Here is a 19,862-nt window from a genome sequence, read left to right on the forward strand (position 1 = left end):
GCCCTGTGGGATATTGACATCTGAGCAAATAAGTCTAAATGAGTCTTTCAGTACTAATTTTTCTTCCTTTCCTTGTGCCTTAAATGCTGTTGTTTGCTGGGAGTTCAATCCTTGGTTCTCTTCTCACTGTACGTGTAATGATGGACATCTCCATCCAATTCTACAGATCTAACATCATCCATATGCCCATGTGCAGCTCAAATCTCTTCTGAACTCTAGACCCATATTTGTCACTACTTTCTGAACATACCAACTATTTACCCTACAGGCATATAAAGTTCAGCATTCCCAATCTCACCTTGCTTAGTACCACTGACCATGCCTCTTTTTCTGTTTCTAATGCACCTAATCACATTTACTCAAAAGCCCAAATCAGAACCTTCAAATCAACCTTAATTTGAAGAGAAATGGTGTATCACTAAAACTTTTAAATTCTGCCTCCTTAAATCCTTATGTTCCTTTCCACCCCAATTTCCATTGTTGCTGCTTTATTATACGCCTTTATTATCTTTGCCAGAATATTCACCCTAGTCTTCTAACTGGAATCTATACCTTCTGTGTCTCCAGTCCCCGCCATCCCAACCTCTACCAGAATTATATTTATAAAATATAAATCTCCTACTGTCACACCTCTCCTTAAAATCCTTAGTAGGTTCCCTGTTATCTGTAGGGCAGAACCTAAACTCCTTAACATGAAAAACAAGTCCCTTTGTGATCTGGCTTCTGCCTCTTAAAGCAATTTCTTCTCCACCTTCTCCACTGCCCCGCCCCAGTGCACTCCATGTCTACACCGACCTGCTTACCATTCATTGTCCTGGAACTCACTTTATGCTTTCTCACTTTCATCCTTTTGTATGTGATCTTTCTCTGCAAGATATGTTGTTCCTCATTTCTCCTTCCCCTCAAAAAGAGGAAAAAAAATTGTCTACTTCTTTCAAGACTAGCCATTATTTTGGATCCTTTCTTAACTTTTCCTTTTACTTTCCTCCTGAAGTTGCTCACTTCCCATATGCTGTTCATTTGTCTAATGAGCGTTTACTTCACTACACTCTGTCTCCCTCATAACCTTCATGAGCTCTTTGAATGTAGAGTAACCGTATCTAACTTTCCAGAGCAGCCTCAGTACCCATCTTCTAGGAACTGGGTTAAAGGATAAAAGAGTGGGTTAGAGGAAGCAGGAACTATTCAATCAGGTAGATTTGAAGTGACTCTGTCATCTAAATTTGTAAATGTGGGCATATGTTTCTTAATCTGAAAATATAAATGATAGCAACTACCTCACAGAATTCTTGGATAACTGAAACAGACATGTATTTTAAATACCCAATGAAGACTGATCTCTAGTAGACTTTTTTTTTTTTTTTACTTTTGTTGAATGAACACATAAAAATGAGTGAGTGAGCAGGTTATTGAGTGATGAAATGCATTTGAGTGAATAGAACAAATGCTGTAAAAATTTTATGATGGATTCACCAGTAGAGATTTCCTACACATGCCGCAGCTGTCTCACTTTCTGAAGGGATGGTTAAGATGTCAGCAGGCAGAGATGTAACAGTCAACAAGCTAGGAACCTGAAGCTTGAGAAGCAGTGTGAGGAAAGACCAAGAGTGGAGAAAGCATCCCTTTTTTGTTGAAAACATTATTTCCTGCTGTTACTTTACTTCCCTCTCCTGCCCCTCTTTTCTTCATCATATTAAAGAACTCTAAAGATGGGCTGACTGCCAATTTATTCAAGGTGCATCAGAATCTCATTAACCAGGTGACAAGCTACCCCTGACATAATTAGCTCTAGGCTTGGATTTTAAAGAATGTTATTTTTGTTATTTGTTGTTCAGTGCAAAATCATGTCCAATTCTTTGCCACCCCATGGGCTACAGCACACCAGGCTTCCTTGTCCTTCACTGTCTCCCAGAGTTTGCTCAAACTAATGTCCTTTGAGTTGGTGATGGCATCCAACCGTCTCATCATCTGTTGCCCTCTTCTCCTGCCCTCAGTCTTTCCCAGCATCAGGGTCTTTTCCAGTAATTCGTCTCTTCGCACCAAAGTGTTGGAGCTTTAGCATCAGCATCAGTCCTTCCAATTAGAGAATGTGGTTATTATTAAAAATAATATAAATTATTATTGTTGAGTGAAGATCTCTGATGCCTAATTATTATTATACAGTGAACTGTTTTAGAGACAGCATCATGGTAATGATTTGAACGTACTACATTTTCTTATTTAAAAAAAAAAGAATGTTAACATTTATGTAAAGTCCACTAGAAGGCATTAATCTCGAGGCCTGTGTGCTTCACGTACCTATCTCAGAAGTTGAAATTGGGAATGATAATCTAGCAGGTAGGATATTTACGTTGTTTACTTCATCCCTGTGTTCTTTAGATGAACATGGAATTTCGTGACAAATTTAAATTAACAAGCCAGGTTGCTTGTCTTGCTATACTACTTGCATATTTGCGTTATTAGTCAGGGTTCACAACTCTTCATTCTGTTGTATCACTGAGTAATAGAAAAAGAAATTCATTTTGGAATTACACAAAAACTTGTATTCAAATTTTAGCCCTGCTGTTTACTAGATGTGTGAAATTGCACAAGTTACATAATCATTCTAATCCTCTCTAAGATAAAGATAATACTTCCTAACTTACAAGATTACTGTGATGATTAGAAATTATATTTTAAAACTACCTAGCCATGTGCTAGACATATGATAGAATTTGACAAAACTAATCAATATGAGGAGTTTACTTTTATCTAGTTGTTGATAGAATCTTCTTCACAAATACATGTAAAAATAATTAAAATTCATGATCACAGAGATAATGTAAAATTTTCTCTAATAAACAGACTTCCTTGGCTGTCCAGTGTTTAAAACTCTGTGCTTCCATTGCAGGGGGTACAGGTTCGATCCCTGGTCGAGGAACTAAGACCCTACATGGCCAAAGAAAAAAAAAGAAAATTTTCTGTATTATAAAAGCATCCTCATTTATGTGATACAACATTAAGAAATTCAAGTGAAAACTTCAAAAACCTTTAATACTACTCTACCACCACAACATATATATAATTTGGCATATTATTTCTTTCTTTTTATTTATTCTCACATTTTTTGAGTTGAGATGATTGAAAGTATATAATTTTGGAGTTTGTTCACTTAATGTTTTATTATGTAACTTATTTTTATGATAAAATACTAATCAATAAGAAATACCATAATTTATTTAATCTTATATTCATTATTAGATATTTGACTTACCTCCTAGTGGAGGCTATTATTGGAAGCTATATAGTAAATAGTTTTATGCACATTTAAGGGATTTTGGATCAGCAAGGAATATTTCCTTTCTAGGCTAAATCCCCTAAGTGAGATTAATGGCATACACACACACACACACACACACACACCTTGAGTCCTTGAAGAAATGTTTTTCAAAATGAACATACATCCTTCTAGAAATCAGTAGCCTTCACTGGACATTATCCAAAGCACTGCTCCTGGAACAATTTGGTAGGATAAAGCAGGCAGAAAATAAAAGATTGGGTCAGAGGCTGAGTTCAGTATTAAATTTGGGTATGGTAGGGGAAAAAAGCAGATACTTATAATCTATCTTTTAACTAAAATCTATGTGCTATAGGCCTTTGGAGAAATTGGTCATCTATTCTTTAATTCAGTAAGATCATCTATTAGTCTTTCAATAAGCCTGTTATGAGAAAAATGAAGAAAACACATAATCCCTGCGTTCTGGAAGTAACACACAATCCTGACATACTTTGGAAGCTTATATTTCAGTGGAAGCGATAATTTTTTTTTTTTAATAATTGCAATACAGTTGAGAAGTGTTCCATTGCAGGTTAAGCATGCTACAGGAAGGCAAGCAACTTTACCTTGGAGCATGAGGATTAATTATGCGTATAGACTGACCTCACAAGAAAAAGAGGGCATTGTCAAATATCTTTTCCTGCCACCATCTCCCAAGTGTGGGAAATGTGTCCAGCCCAACTCAGAGTAGTACTGCATGCCCTATAGATTACTCCTAAAGGTTCAAATGAAGAATCTTATTATGGGTCTTTAATATGCTAGCAACTCCTGTGTAGACTTCTGCTTTGTGTTCACAGGATCTGGCAAATAGTCCTCAACCCTGGCTTGAAGATACAATAAGTAAATTTAATGTTGACTATCTAAGTAAATGATAGGAATCATGATTCAGTTTAAGTTATCCCATCTGTGCTAAGCATCTTAAGACATAGATAGTATAGAATTAGTTTTATTGAAAAATAATGTGTGAAAATATCCATCCTTTAATTTGATATTCTTTTTTAAAATTTTTTATTGGAGGCTAATTGCCTTACAATGTTGTGCTGGTTTCTGTCATACATCAACATGAATCAACCACAGGTATACATATGATTCTTACTTCTTGAACCTCCCTCCCATCTCTCACCCCATCCCACCCCTCTAGGTTGTCACAGAGCACTGGGTTGAGCTCCCTGTCACATAGCAAATTCCCACTGGCAATCTGTTTTACATATGGTTCTCTATATGTTTCCATGCTCCTCTCTCAATTCGTCCCACCCTCTCCTTCCCTTACTGTGTCCACAAATCTGTTCTCTATGTCTGCATCTGAAGCAATTGATATTCTTTTAAATTAATTCTGAGCCATCTCTTCTATTTCATCTCAGTGGGTAACATTCCTTGTTACCTTTTTTGTTCAAGCCTATAACTGTTTTTCCCAATTGTATGAGGATTTGTAAGTCTCCACCACCCATAGTGAGATCATGTTGTCATCAGACTTAACCTAGTAGGAGTTGGGGATTAGATGAGCCTCTGAAGAAGTTTCAAAAGAACCTCCCTGAGTAAAGCCAGTTTTATCCAGAACCATTGAGGTTCACAGATTTTAATTACAATTTCAAATTTGTAATATTACTTAAATTTCAGATGAGTGAGAATTTAACACTATATTAAAGGAGCCCAGGCAAAAGGACACGAGTTGCGTCACAGAGACTTATTAAATGTGATGGAAATTCAACAGACGAATGCTGGCAAACAGGTGCAAGATCTGAATTAATTTCTAAACCCTACCACTCAGGGGGAATTGCAATGCATCACATTGACAACCACAGCACATTGTTAATTTCATTCACAAGCTTAAAAATCTCAATACATTTGAACATGTGAATGTATCAAATTTTAAAAAGTGTAAGTAGCATAAGGGTGTCCCAGAACTAAAAATGATAATTTTTCTCTAGGACCTCAAGTCATTTATCTAGCTAGAAGCATGGTGTTTTTTGTGAATGAAATCTATCTTACCGCTTCCACATACAAATTGTGTTCTATTATTATACGTTGTGCAGCCTGTTACTAAGCAAGGTTTTCTCTTATTTTTAATATGACATTCCTTGTGAGTCAGAGGAAGACTGAATATTCACTGTTATAGTTTCCAGTGTCCGCTGTCATGTGTAAAAGGGATTTTTAACAACGCTTCTGGTGGTGCTAAGTGGTGATATTCCTGGAGTTAAAGAAAAATGTAACAAACCAAAACTAGATAAATGCAAAGGCTTATTTGGTGGTATTATTAAAGGTGGTAAGTTGTAAGCTAAAAACCCAGTATCCTCAGTATGCTCTCGCCAAGAATTTGCCTACTTTGGAGTCACTAGTATAGTTGAGCCTTTGATAGAAACCCTGGAGTATTTCCACATAAATCTGCATGTATACACAACATCTTACAAAGATTTCAGGGATTTTATGAATGTCTGCCTTCAGCATACCATTTATGGTACATCTTGATCTTTGGGACTGGAAGAATATCTTTTATTTGGTGGATTTTCCCCTTTGCCGTCTACCATACACCAAGCCCTAGGCCTGGGCCTGGGTATATAAGGAAAATACAAAAAGTTTTCGGACTTTTTACAACCTAGAAGGGGTTAATAGGTAAATAGTATCAAGTAGTAAAGAGTTTGATAAAAATATGTATTAAAAGGTCACTGCAAAAACTTTCTAGAGAAGATTGCACTTTAGTGAGTATTAAGGATGAGTAGTCATAAGCTGTGGGCTTCCCAGTTGGCTCATTGGTAAACAATCCACTTGCCAATGCAGGAGACGCAGGTTCAATCCCTGGGTCAGAAAGATCCCCTGGAGGAGGAAATGGCTAACCCATTCCAGTATTCTTGCCTGAGAAATCCCATGGACAGAGGAGCCTGACGGGCTACAGTCTGTGGGGTCGCAAAAAGTCAGACACAACTGAGTGATTAAGCATGTACATGCACAGACATAAACTGTAAGAAGAGGGAAAAGGTCAATCTAGGCTGAGAATGAGAGCAAGGAGCACTCCCTTGTCACTGCTAAAATTGTGTATTTACAAGAAACGCATAATAACAAATGTATGGAAAAATCTTTCAGTCTTCTTTCACCATTTTCAAGAAGCTTTAAAGAAAAAAAAAATTAAAGGATCTTGGTTTAATTCCCCAAGATTTTAGCCCTTTATTCCTAATTATATACAAGCTTGTCCCCCCTCATTTTGCTTAGCTGAAAAATTTTAAGCATTCATTTTTTGAACATAAAAACAACTGTAAAGGGCCCCCTTCCTAGCAGGTGAGTCAGGAAAAGCCCAGTGTGTACTGCATTGGATGAGTATAGATTCTTAATCAAAAACGTGTAATCAGTACCTGCCCCAAAGTCTTTTGATAATGGCAGCAGTAGCAACTGTTTCTTTTTTAAACCCACTATCAAGAAAGCTGATGAAAAAGAGACAAATGCACAGTCTAATAACCTAAGCTAACAATATATTATTTTCAATGGAACAAAAAGGACAAAAGCCAAAGGTATTCATTACAGCTCCCAGGGTAAGAAACCAGGGCAGTTGCTGCCTTCGCCAGATGCGCAGTCTTTAGTCTTGACAATGCACATCTCCCCAAGGGAAATGTGGAGAGAAAGCCAAACTCTTGCAACTTGATGCAAAGTGATTTGGGTTCCATTACAACATCTCTCAGTAAAAGGCTATTCAGGCTTAGAGTAAAGATTCCATACTCATTTTCTCCCTGAAAATGAGGTTGTTATATAAAACACCAGACATGGAATCAGAGCTTCTGGAAATCACTCTAAACCATGTGATTTAATCTTAACTTCCTTAAAGGCTTATCAGGAAAAAGGAGATGAGATGGTTTAGTTATATACAGTCTTAAAATTGTTGCCTTGTTTTGGGCACACTTCAAAATTCAAGAACATTTTAAAGAAATTTTAAAAATTACATATATAATAAAATAAAGGGTGTTTTATTTTTATTTTGAGATGAATTAATGCTGATCTGGGTTTTTCAGAATGTGTTTCTTAGATGAACTAGCCAGAAATGTCATGCCTTTCTTCTGGGCAAGTTAGGCTCATTCTGTATTACAAAAAAGGGAGTGTTGGAGTGGACTTCTTGTTAAAAAAGACCTGAGTTCTCATTTGACTCTTGTGAACTTGAAAAGATACATATAACTCCTTTGTCTTTCACCTTTAAATGGAAATAGGGATATTTATTTCTTACCTCTCATAATTATTATAGGAATCTAACAACATAATTAAGATATTTAGAAAGGATTAACACAAAACCTATTTTCAGTATTTTCCCAAGTGTGTTACCCAGCAAAGGAGTTCTGTGGAATAGATGTGCTTAGTCATTCAGTCGTGTCCCATTCTTTGTGACCCCATGGACTGTAGCCTGCCAGGCTCCTCCATTCATGAGAATTCCCCCCGGCAAGAATACTGGAGTGGATTGCCATGCCCTCCTCTGGGGGATCTTCCCAACCCAGGGATTGAACCCTGGTCTCCCACATTGCATGCAGATTCTTTCCCGTCTGAGCCACCAGGGAAGCCCATGGAATAGGTAGTTGTTATTAAAAATTAAAAGTTGTTTCAAAAAGTTTGGACATCCTAGGTAAAGAAAGTTATATGGTTACCTTCAGAGCTTTACCATGCTAATGGGTATTGCGGATCTCCAAGAAAAGAATATAACATGCTGGGTTTCTTAGACTTGTGAGATAACAGACACCTTGGTGTTTGGTTGGGGGTGCAAATGCTACAGTTTATGAGATTACTATTTCCCAGCACAGCAGTTTGAAAAATGAGAGTCAAGGTCCTCCTCCCACTCCTTCCCTCTCCCCTTCCTCTACCTCCTGCTTTGTCCTTGAGGAACTATGCTTAAGAAAGCAGATAACCTGTACATAAAAATGTTCCATGAGAACTATTAATAGGGCAGTAATAAAAAAAAGAACAGAGGAAAAAAATGATGCACTTACAATGTGATAGTATGAGTTAACTTAGAAGTGCACCATTAATTTTTACATAAGGAAAATTTGAACTTCATTCCAAATGCCAAGTGTTTTAGTCTAATGCCTAAACCCAATAAGTATTACTCAGATGCTTCAGGGGTTTTCAACAGCCCTCTATCCCACCTACTCTGCTATTAGTTCAGGATGAAAGTAAAATTAGTTTGGAACCTCAAATTAACATATCAGATCCTCTCATCACTCCATTTTACAACTGAGAAGAATAAATAAATGTGTGAAATCACTTTCACATTCATAGAGTGACTACTTTATGCCAAGTATGCACTAGGTGCTCCTGAGTATTTTCTTTACTTGAGTTTTAGGATAATCCTGTGAGAAGTGTTATCATCTCCTCTTCTAATGGAGAAACAGACTCAGAAGTTGTGTTATTGCCCCACATCAGTCATAAAAATGTAAAATATCTGATCTCGGAACCTAGTTTTTACTTTCTCAACCTATTTCTATTACATCATGTCATCGTCATATAATATCATTTCTAATGCTTTTCCACAGGGATTATTAAAATGTGTATGTATAAACACACTACTTACAAATAGCCTGGCCATGACTTAGATAATGACAACTATTTAACTGTAATGAAGGACATATAAAATATTAATGGAAATACTATGTTCCATAGATGGATTGTTTGATATGATAACGTAAATTTTATCCAAATCAGTTTAGAAATTTACTGTAATTCCAAGGAAAGTGTTTATCATTATATGCTTTATTATTTCTAAATTTAATTTGGAGTATAAGTGAATGAAAATACCCAAAAAAATTTTGAAAAGAAAGATAACAGCATGGGAAAGAGGGACTTACTCCACCTGATAGCCCAATGTCCTAGAAAATTTTCAAAAGTAGTAATAATCTGATATTAGCAGAAAAATAGAGAAATACATCAGTGCAACACAATTGAGAATCCAGAGGCAGATCTATTTGTATCTAAAACTGTAGTAATTGATCAAAGCAGTACTTCAAATGAGTAGGGAAATAATATGCTACTTCAGGGTATTAGCTATATAGTTTTTAAAAAATAAAGTTAGATCCTTTCTTCATATTATACTGAAACTTCAACTTTTTGTGTATCAAATATTTAGATGAAGAAAGAAAACTGGAAAAATACAGTTGTTTATAGCTATAATCCTGAAGTAAGGAAAGCCTTCCTAAACTTGACAGAATCTAAAAGACATGAAGAAAAGTCTATAGAAAAAAATTCACAAACTGTAAAGACAGTCACAATCCAGGAACATTCATTGCAACTAAATAGAGAGGCAAAGGGTTAATGTCATTATTTAATAAATAGTTCTTCCAAATGAGTAAAGAAAAAAGAAACATCACATTAAGAGTTTGTTCACAGACTTCATACTGAAAAACAAATGGTCATTAGATTTGAGAAGATGCCTGCTTCTACTGATGGCCAAAGAAATGCAAATTAAAACAGCTATAAGCTATCATTTGCCTGCTATTAGACTGGTCAAAGTTACAAAAAGTGATAGTTTCTAGTACTAATTGAGGATGTGGGGAGCGAGACTCTCACAGATACTATTGGTGGAAGTAAATTAACACAATCTATTGATATTTAGACAGTAAATTTAGAAGTATTTATTCAAATTTAGATGAGCATAAACAGTTTTTGACCTAACTAACACTAATTCTACAGGCATACTATCACAAGTTCACATTTAGTTAGATATAAGTAGTTTTTCCTCATCTCACACGCTAGCAAAGTAATGCTCAAAATTCTCCAAGCCAGGCTTCAGCAATACATGAACCGTGAACTTCCAGACAGTTAAGCTGGATTTAGAAAAGGCAGAAACCAGAGATCAAATTGCCAACATCCACTGGATTATCGAAAAAGCAAGAGAGTTCCAGAAAAACATCTGTTTCTGTTTTATTGACTATGCCAAAACCTTTGACTGTGTGGATCACAATAAACTCTGGAAAATTCTTAAAGAGATGGAAATACCAGACCACCTGACCTGCCTCTTGAGAAATCTGTAATGCAGGTCAGGAAGCAACAGTTAGAACTGGACATGGAACAACAGACTGGTTCCAAATAGGAAAAGGAGTACATCAAGGCTGTATATTGTCACCCTGCTTATTAAACTTATATGCAGAGTACATCATGAGAAACGCTGGGCTGGAGGAAGCACAAGCTGGAATCAAGATTGCTGGGAGAAATATCAATAAATTCAGATATGCAGATGACACCACCCTTATGGCAGAAAGTGAAGAAGAACTAAAGAGCCTCTTAATGAAAGTGAAGGAGAAGAGTGAAAAAGTTGGCTTAAAGCTCAACATTCAGAAAATGAAGATCATGGCATCTGGTCCCATCACTTCATGGTAAATAGATGGGGAAACAGTGGAAACAGTGGCTGACTTTGTTTTCTTGGGCTCCAAAATCACTGCAGATGGTGACTGCAGCCATGAAATTAAAAGACACTTGCTCCTTGGAAGGAAAGTTATGACCAACCTAGACAGCATATTAAAAAGCAGAGACATTACTTTGCCAACAAAGGTCCATCTAGTCAAGGCTATGGTTTTTCCAGTAGTCATGTATGGATGTGAGAGTTGAACTATAAAGAAAGCTGAGCGCCAAAGAATTGATTCTTTTGAACTGTGGTGTTGGAGAAGACTCTTGAGAGTCCCTTAGACTGCAAGGAGATCCAACCAGTCCATCCTAAAGGAGATCAGTCCTGTGTGTTCACTGGAAGGACTGATGTTGAAGCTGAAATTAAAATACTTTGGCCACCTGATACAAAGAACTGACTCATTTGAAAAGACCCTGATGCTGGGAAAGATTGAGGGCAGCAGGAGAAGGGGACGACAGAAGCTGAGATGGTTGAATGGCATCACTGACTCAATAGACATGAGTTTGGGTAAACTCCGGGATTGGTGATGGACAGGGAGGCCTGGCGTGCTGCAGCTCATGGGGGTCGCAAAGAGTTGGATACGACTGAGCAACTGAACTGAACTTAACTGATGTATTTTTCCCAGATCATGATTGCCTTTTTGCTTTGTAGTTTTTCTGCTATATAGAATTTTTGAATGTGCCGCTCACATGTTTACTGCAGCATTTTTGTGTGTGTGTGTGATAGTAAAAATAGAAAACATCCCATTAGAACTGATTCGAATGCATTCTTTTTAATGGCTGAGTAATATTCCATTGTGTATATGTACCACCGCTTCCTTATCCATTCGTCTGCTGATGGGCATCTAGGCTGCTTCCATGTGCTGGCTATTATAAACAGTGCTGTGATGAACATTGAGGTACACGTGTCTCTTTCAATTCTGGTTTCCTCTGTGTGTATATCCAGCAGTGGGATTGCTGATTCATGTCAATGTATGGCAAAACAAATACAATATTGTAAAGTTAAAAAATAGATAAATAAACTAATTTTAAAAAATTAAAAAAAAAAAAAGAAAACATCCCAAATATTCCTGCTGTGCTGGCAATATGAGCTCAACCAGCGTAGAGATTGCCTCTATCTTAATTACCATTCCCAGTTAGGTACTGTTCTTGACAGTACAAACATTTGTTAAATGAACATACAAAATGGACCATATTGTGTCTAGGCAACTGAAATTATTTTTAAAAGTAAGGCAGGTAAACAGAAACTTGCACAAACTGTATAGATCATTCTCTTTGTTATAAATATATACATTTATATACAAAGTGTCATATATCTATCAAGAAAGTGTTAGAAAGTATACCTCTTGATTGCTTTTTGTATGGAATTTGAGTAGTGACATTAACATTTTACTTCATATACAACATAATACATTTTTTGCTTTTGTTTTCTAACAATGACTGTGTTTATAACTTCAAAGTGTAAATTCAACCTTTCTTTCAATCTACTAACTGTTTTTGGTGTAAAAGATTTATAGCAGTAAACAAAGTCTCTGTTTTTACCAAGTATATATTCTAACGGAGGAAAACAGATGGTAAACACATATTTATCCCTGATATTTTGAAGAAAATAATAAAATCATATAAAGGGACTCCAGTGACAAGCTGCTGTTTTCCTTCTTTTCTAATGCTGCAATGTTTAAGAGATGTGAATAAAGTAGGGAGCTACCCATCCAGGTATATGTTGGCAGACAGATATTCTTGGTACAGGTCAAAGGACCCAGTCTGGAACACTCCATGAATTAGTTAAGAGTACAGAGTTTGGACGGAGAAGGCAATGGCAACCCAGTCCAGTACTCTTGCCTGGAAAATCCCATGGAAGGAGGAGCCTGGTGGGCTGCAGTCCATGGGGTCACGAAGAGTCGGACACGACTGAGCGACTTCGCTTTCACTTTTCACTTTCATGCATTGAAGAAGGAAATGGCAGCCCACTCCAGTGTTCTTGCCTGGAGAGTCCCAGGGATGGCGGAGCCTGGTGGGCTGCCATCTATGGGGTCGCACATAGTTGGACACGACTGAAGCGACTTAGCAGCAGCAGCAGCAGCATGGAGTTTGGAAAAATGGGAGTGGTGAGAAGCAGAAGTTGTATATGACATAGGGACATTTGGCCATGGTAAGAACTTCAGTTCCCATTTCATGTGATAGAAAGACCCTAAAAGTGTTGAACTGTGGAATGACATTGAATTCTTGTATGCAAAAGAACTACTGATAACTGTGTGGAAAAGATGATGATGGCTGGCACTAGGGTGAGGGCAGTGGAATTGGTGTGAAATGGTGGGGTTATGGATGCATTCCAGGTAAAGATAAAAAGCCACCAGAAGTTGCTGATATGAGAAGAAGGAAAGAGTAAGAATATGAAACTGTAAGGAATTTAAAATACCACTGCAAACAAACCTGATCTGGAATGTGAGAATGAAGTACCTGTGGTGAGGCAGAACACTTCAACAATTTTCTTGAATAGCTAGGGTCCATCTCTTATGGTATGAATTTTCTCTACTTTACCGTGAGAGATGTAAGTGCCAAATAGTGTCTAGAAGTTATACTGAAATTAGAACTTGTTATCCCTTAGGGGATTTAATGTTCATTTACTCTTAAATATACATTTTTTTAAAAAGTGTTCACTTCAGTAGAGTTCAGTCACACAGTCGTGTCCAACTCTTTGCGACCCCATGGTCGGCAGCATGCCAGGGCTCCCTGTCCATTGCCAACTCCTGGAGTTTAGTCAAACTCATGTCCATTGAGTCAGTGATGCCATCCAACCTTCTCATCCTCTGTTGTCCCCTTCTCTTCCTGCCTTCAATCTTTCCCAGCATCGGGGTCTTTTCAAATGAGTCAGTTCTTTGCATCAGGTGGCCAAAGTATTGGAGTTTCAGCTTCAGCATCAGTCCTTCCAATGATTATTCAGTACTTATTTCCTTTAGGATGGACTGGTTGGATCTCCTTGCAGTCTAAGGGAACCTCAGGAGTCTTTCCTCCATCACCACAGTTCAAAAACATCAATTCTTTGGCGCTCAGCTTTCTTTAGAGTCCAACTCTCACATCCATACATGACTACTGGAAAAACCATAGCCTCGACTAGACGAACTTTTGTTGGCAAAGCAATGTCTCTGCTTTTTAATATGCTGTCTAGGTTGGCTATAACTTTTCTTCAAAGGAGCAAGCGTCTTTTCATTTCATGGCTGCAGTCACCATCTGCAGTGATTTTGGAGCCCAAGAAAATAAAGTCTGTCACTGTTTCCACTGTTTCCCCATCTATTTGCCATGAAATGATGGGACCAGATGCCATGATCTTCATTTTCTGAATGTTGAGCTTTAAGCCAACTTTTTCACTCTCCTCTTTCACTTTCATCAAGAGGCTCTTTAGTTCTTCTTCACTTTCTGCCATAAGGGTGGTGTCATCTGCATATCTGAAGTTATTGATATTTCTCCCGGCAATCTTGATTCCAGCTTGTGCTTCATCCAGCCCAGCATTTCTCATGATGTGCTCTGCATATAAGTTAAATAAGCAGGGTGACAATATACAACTTTGACGTACTCTTTCCCTATTTGGAACCAGTCTGTTGTTCCATGTCCAGTTCTAACTGTTGCTTCCTGACCCGCATACAGATTTCTCAAGAGGCAGGTCAGGTGGTCTGGTATTTCCATCTCTTTAAGAATTTTCCAGAGTTTGTTGTGGTCCACACAATCAAAGGCTTTGGTATAGTCAATAAAGCAGAAATAGATATTTTTCTGGAACTCTCTTGCTTTTTTGATGATCCAGTGGATGTTGAAAATTTGATCTCTGGTTCCTGTGCCTTTTCTAAATCCAGGATTAATATCTGGAACTTGGTATTGAATGTATATTAGCTTTTAATTTCCTTTAGAGTCTGTTTTATTCACATAATTTTGCTATTTTAAAGTATCAGGAGGAAAACAGTTCTGCTCTTTTGAAAAATTGAGAAAACTTGTGGTTTAGGATTTCAAAGCTGTTAAATGAAATAAAGTTAACTTAAAATCTCAATAATATTATGCATTAATCTTTGGAGGAAGTCTTGAACTTAAACTATGGAAGAGTTGAATGAAAAATTTTAAGTAAATTTGCAAATCTTACCAAGATGTCTTATATTAATCTAGAAAAGAAAATATGCAAAAATAAAGTTCACTTTGTACAGTTGCTCATTTCAGATAATAAAGGTTTTCATGTTTGCAGGGCCTCAGTTTCAAATTATTTGCAAGTGATCCACTGCACATGCAAATAATATTATGGACATTCCCAGTCTGTATCCGATATCATTAAATACACGCATGTAGTTGTATTGAGACAGTGAAATTTTTAGCAAATGTAAGAGTTCAGTTGTTCCATTAAATCATAATTTAGTACCCACAATCACATTTGGCCAAAAAGTGGGATATAGAATGGGATTTGTTTCATGACATTATTAAAATTCTATTCATAATGTTTTCTCTAGGAGTATTATGTTCTTTATTTAGTCACTTATTGATGTGACTGAATATTATACTTTTTGTATATTCATCCAGTGATGTGAATAAAACTGTTTGTAGTTATGGTCCTGGATTTTTATTCATTTGCCCATATTTTTTGTCATTATCTATTCATTATCTTTTTAACAAACATTTACCGAGTGTTTACTACAGTAGTTTTTAATCTTGGCTGCAAATCAAAATCCTCTTTGAAGCTCTTTAAAAGTACTGATTCCTGTGTAATAAACCCCTGAAACTGATTCAATAGGTGTGGACTTCAGCCAGGCATCTTTATTTTTTCAAAAGCTCCACAGGTGACTCTGACGTACAGTCAGGATTAACAATCATAAGTGTCTCTATTAAGCTGGAGGAATATAGGAGTTAACATGAAATAATTCCTGTTCACAAGGAGACTGGAGTCAAGTAAGACAGACAAGTAAACCAATAATTACAGTCATGTGATAAGTGCTACACGAAGGATAAGCACACCTCTTCCAGTTCAGGACATACATTGGCTTGGTGTTAAGTGAATCCATTGATGGACTGTAAAATAGAAAAAGGAGATTTTCTCTCAGTACCAAACCAAATGACCCAGATTGTGCTTGAGTCCATATTTTCTGTCTTACCTGCTCTATGCCTTAATCAAATGAATTAGCCATACAAGACTCTGTGATTAAACTCAGGAAATGGAAAAACAGAGAGACCAGTTTCTATTTCTGATAACAGGATATGGGAGATGAGAAAGCAGTGAAGAAGGATTGCAAAACAGCCAGCTCCTCAGAGTTAGGGAGCAGGTATTGCTAATGTTTTTCTTCCTATGGCCTAAATTAGAGTCCAGCTCATAGGTAGACCTTGGTTCTAATATAGTTTTTGAATTTTTTTTCCTGATTATTTGTAGGCAACTGTTCCTATCTAGTCTATGCACACGTAAGAGGACTCTGTAGCAGAGTTGCTCTCTGTCTAGTGACTCTCACAAGGAAATCACTTTTTGCTACCTCAGAAGCACAGGACATTTACTGATTATCTTTTAACTTTCCAATTCAGACAAAGAACCTTGTTTAATTCTTGATAGTAGGATTGTCTTTTCTTATATTTTTGTCTGTTTGTAACATTAAAGTTGATGTTTTGTTCTTACTGCTTTAATTTCCATTACCATATGGTATTTTATACACTTTTGTTTCTTTTTTATTTCATTTTACACAATCTGCATCGTCAGCCTCTCTTCCCATAATTACAAACACAAAAGTGCCAGTATAAAGGAAGAGAGGATATAGTGTCTTTGATCCCCAGAGCAGCACTAAAAAGCTCCACAAAACCACACATTGCCCATTGCAGTTCCTTGTTATCTCCCTAAAAATGCAACTTGGGGAGGCTGACAGGACCACTCCTAGAAATCCTTCTCAAGAAACCCAGTGGACATAGTCCAGGTTAGAATTCCCTATGCAGAAGTAAACGCTAGAAGGAAAGCTTCATGAAATCTAGTTATCCTATTATCTTCAGGATCATCCATTCCTAAATATAAATGAAAGCTCTTATTTTCTTTCTCCATGATCTGATATTGACAAGACCTAATTAGACCTTATAAAGACAAGCTTATCTGGTTACATTGGTGTTAATTTGTGAGCTCCAGATTCATATGTAGGGTGAATACACTTAATGTGAACATGAATTATATAAACTTGAGGTTGTGTAATATAAAACATTAATAAAGTCACTTTATCTGAATACTTTGAAATAAAAACACATTTCTTCAATTAAAATAATTAGTCAGGAATCTCGTAGTTCTATATCTAGCTGGCTACATGAATTGTAAACTATAATTATGATACAGGAAGATGCCTAAAGCTGGTAAACAAAAATGCCTACCATATTTTTTCATATCAAATGAACCAATGCTGTTTATATAGAATTTCTATGGAGATTTTGGGGCTTCCCTCATAGCTCAATTGGTAAAGAATCAGCCTGCAATACAGGAGACCCCGGTTCGATTCCTGGGTCAGGAAGATTCCCTGGAGGAGGGATAGGCTAACCACTCCAGTTTTCTTGGGCTTCTCTTGTAGCTCAGCTGGTAAAGAATCTGCCTGCAATGCGGGAGACCTGGGTTTGATCCCTGGGTTGGGAAGATCCCCTGGAGAAGGGAACCACTACCCATTCCAATATTCTGCCCTGGAGAATTCAAAGAGTCAGATATGACTGAGCGACTTTCACTTTCATGGAGATTTCAGACATTACTTCATTATTTTAGCATTTCCTATTTTTATTAGCTTTCAAAAATATATCTAATGATAATATCAACAAAGTATTAATTAAACTTTCTCCTTTTCTATCATTTCATCTACTTAGTTAACACATATCTGCTGCTGCTGCTGGTGCTGCTACTAAGTCACTTCAGTCGTGTCCGACTCTGTGCGACCCCATACACGGCAGCCCACCAGGCACCCCCGTCCCTGGGATTCTCCAGGCAAGAACACTGGAGTGGGTTGCCATTTCCTTCTCCAATGCATGAAAGTGAAAAGTGAAAGTGAATTCACTCAGTCGTGTCCGACTCTTAGCGACTCCCTGGACTACAGCCCACCAGGCCCCTCCGCCCATGGGATTTTCCAGGCAAGAGTACTGGAGTGGGGTGCCATTGCCTTCTCCGTAACACATATCTAGGCATGGTTAATTCAATGGGCTATGTTAAAAAACCACATCCTCAAATATATATCTTTAAAATGTGATAAAATACAAGGAAAGCTAAGCAGTTACCATGTTGAGCCATAGTTTAATTTCTACAAAATATTAGAGATGCTAAGAAAAAAAAAAAAACTTAAGCCTTAAAGCAGAAATATCCTACAGTATTGATCCATGTGTTCCATGAATGTTTGCCTCCTATTTTACATTAAAATCCATGTACATTAAAACATATTTTGTATTACATTTCCCCTTTGAAAAAATTAGTGTTGAATTAGGCAAGGTTTGAATCACTTAAGGTCTTCAGGAACGCAGCCTTCCTGAAGCATTCTCTAAGTTCAAGTTCTAAATCATGCATGTTTGTTCAGATCCTTAGAATGTTTTGAAACACATTGCCCAGTGACTAAAACTCTTTCCCTGGAAAAATAGAGAAATTGAATATCAAAGGGAAAGAACTTGAACTCCCTCCTCAACTTTGACTTTTGTTTCTGAGAGACTTGGTTGTTGGAAGATAAATTCCCTAGTGTCTAATGTTTTCTAGTCTTTCAATGAAGCAGATTTTGTGGAGGGAAAAGTGAACACATAACACTGATTTGGTTAATGTCAGATGGCCAGGTTCTCGGCTCTGAGATACGTATAAAATATTATTTGTCCCCTCTCTAATCCAGTTTCCTAAAATGATTAATCAGATGTGTCTTAATGCACTTTATTACCAGAGTTACAGATTACTAAAATGTATACTATTATTAAGTTATGAGATTCCCTTATATGTGACTAAGAGAGTTTTGTCAGATATGTATTTTATGGTTTTAGTATTTGCTTTTAGGTTCATGATCCATTTGAATTAAGTTTTGTGTATGGTGAGGTGTAAGGGTTGAAGTTCATTTTATTTTGTACGTATAATCACTTACATTGAAAATCTGTTCCTTCAGCATTGAATTAACTTGACATTTGGTCAAAATACAATTGCATATATAAATGTGGGTCATTTTTCTGAGAGGTGTAAAATTTTGGAACTACGTTATTTGACGCATATACATTTGTAATTGTATCTTCCTGCTCTCTTGATTATTTTCTCTATGGGAAATGTTTATTTTGGCGTCTACCAGTTCTCCCTGGTGGCTCAGATGGTAAAGAATCTGCCTGCAATGTGGGAGACTTGGGTTGGATCCCTGGGTTGGGAAGATCCCCTGGAGGAGGGCATGGCAACCCACTCCAGTATTCTTGCCTGGAGAATCCCCATAGACAGAGGAGCCTGGTGGGCTACATTCCATGGGTTCACAAAGAGTCAGACTAGTGACACAGTCTAGTGTCCTTCGTGCCAAGACACAACTGAGCAACTGAGCAACTAAGCACAGCACGGCACGGCACAGCAATTCTCCATTTTAGGAGTTTATTTGTCTAATGGTAATACAGTCTCTCTGGGCTTTTTTATGCTTACTCTCTACATGATATACTTTTTCACAGTTATTTGCTTATTTTTATTTGTATTTTTAAATTTAATGTACATTTCTATAATGTATAATTATATAATTAATTAGGTATAATGTATAACTAGGTCTTGACAATGATAGTGTATAAGTAGGTCTTGCTAGTTTTCAGTCACACAGACTCTACATTTTTATTGATGTTTAGTACATTTATATTTAATGTAATTATTTTTATATTTGGATATATTGTCTTCCATTTTTCCTATTTGTTTTCTCTTTGCCTCATTTTTATTTTCCTGTTTTTCTCCCTTCTTTTATGTTAAAATATGTTGTGGATTATTTTTATTCTGTATTAATTTATTGGCTTTATTTCTTTGCATTATTTTTATTGAGTGTTTTAGAGACCACAGTATGCAACTTTAAATTCCTGTAAAATACAAGAACCTTGTGATAGTGTAGTTTCATTTATGCACTCTCATCCTTTGTGCTACTGCTGTCATATACAATATGTATTTATATCTGTATTATAAAGCCTAGAATATTGTTATAATTTTACTTAGAGTCCTGACTTTTAATGAAAG

General features: G+C 36.8%; 1 protein-coding gene across 9 annotated transcripts in view; it reads left to right on the plus strand.

The window, feature by feature from the left end:
• The window catches only part of METTL15 (methyltransferase 15, mitochondrial 12S rRNA N4-cytidine), a 375,213-nt gene that overhangs the window by 185,509 nt on the left and 169,842 nt on the right, over positions 1-19,862 (plus strand). The window lies entirely within an intron of this gene.

Source organism: Giraffa tippelskirchi, chromosome 11 (assembly GCF_054371585.1).
Source record: "Giraffa tippelskirchi isolate mGirTip1 chromosome 11, T2T-mGirTip1v1.2.pri, whole genome shotgun sequence".
NCBI classification, from domain to species: Eukaryota; Metazoa; Chordata; class Mammalia; order Artiodactyla; family Giraffidae; genus Giraffa; species Giraffa tippelskirchi.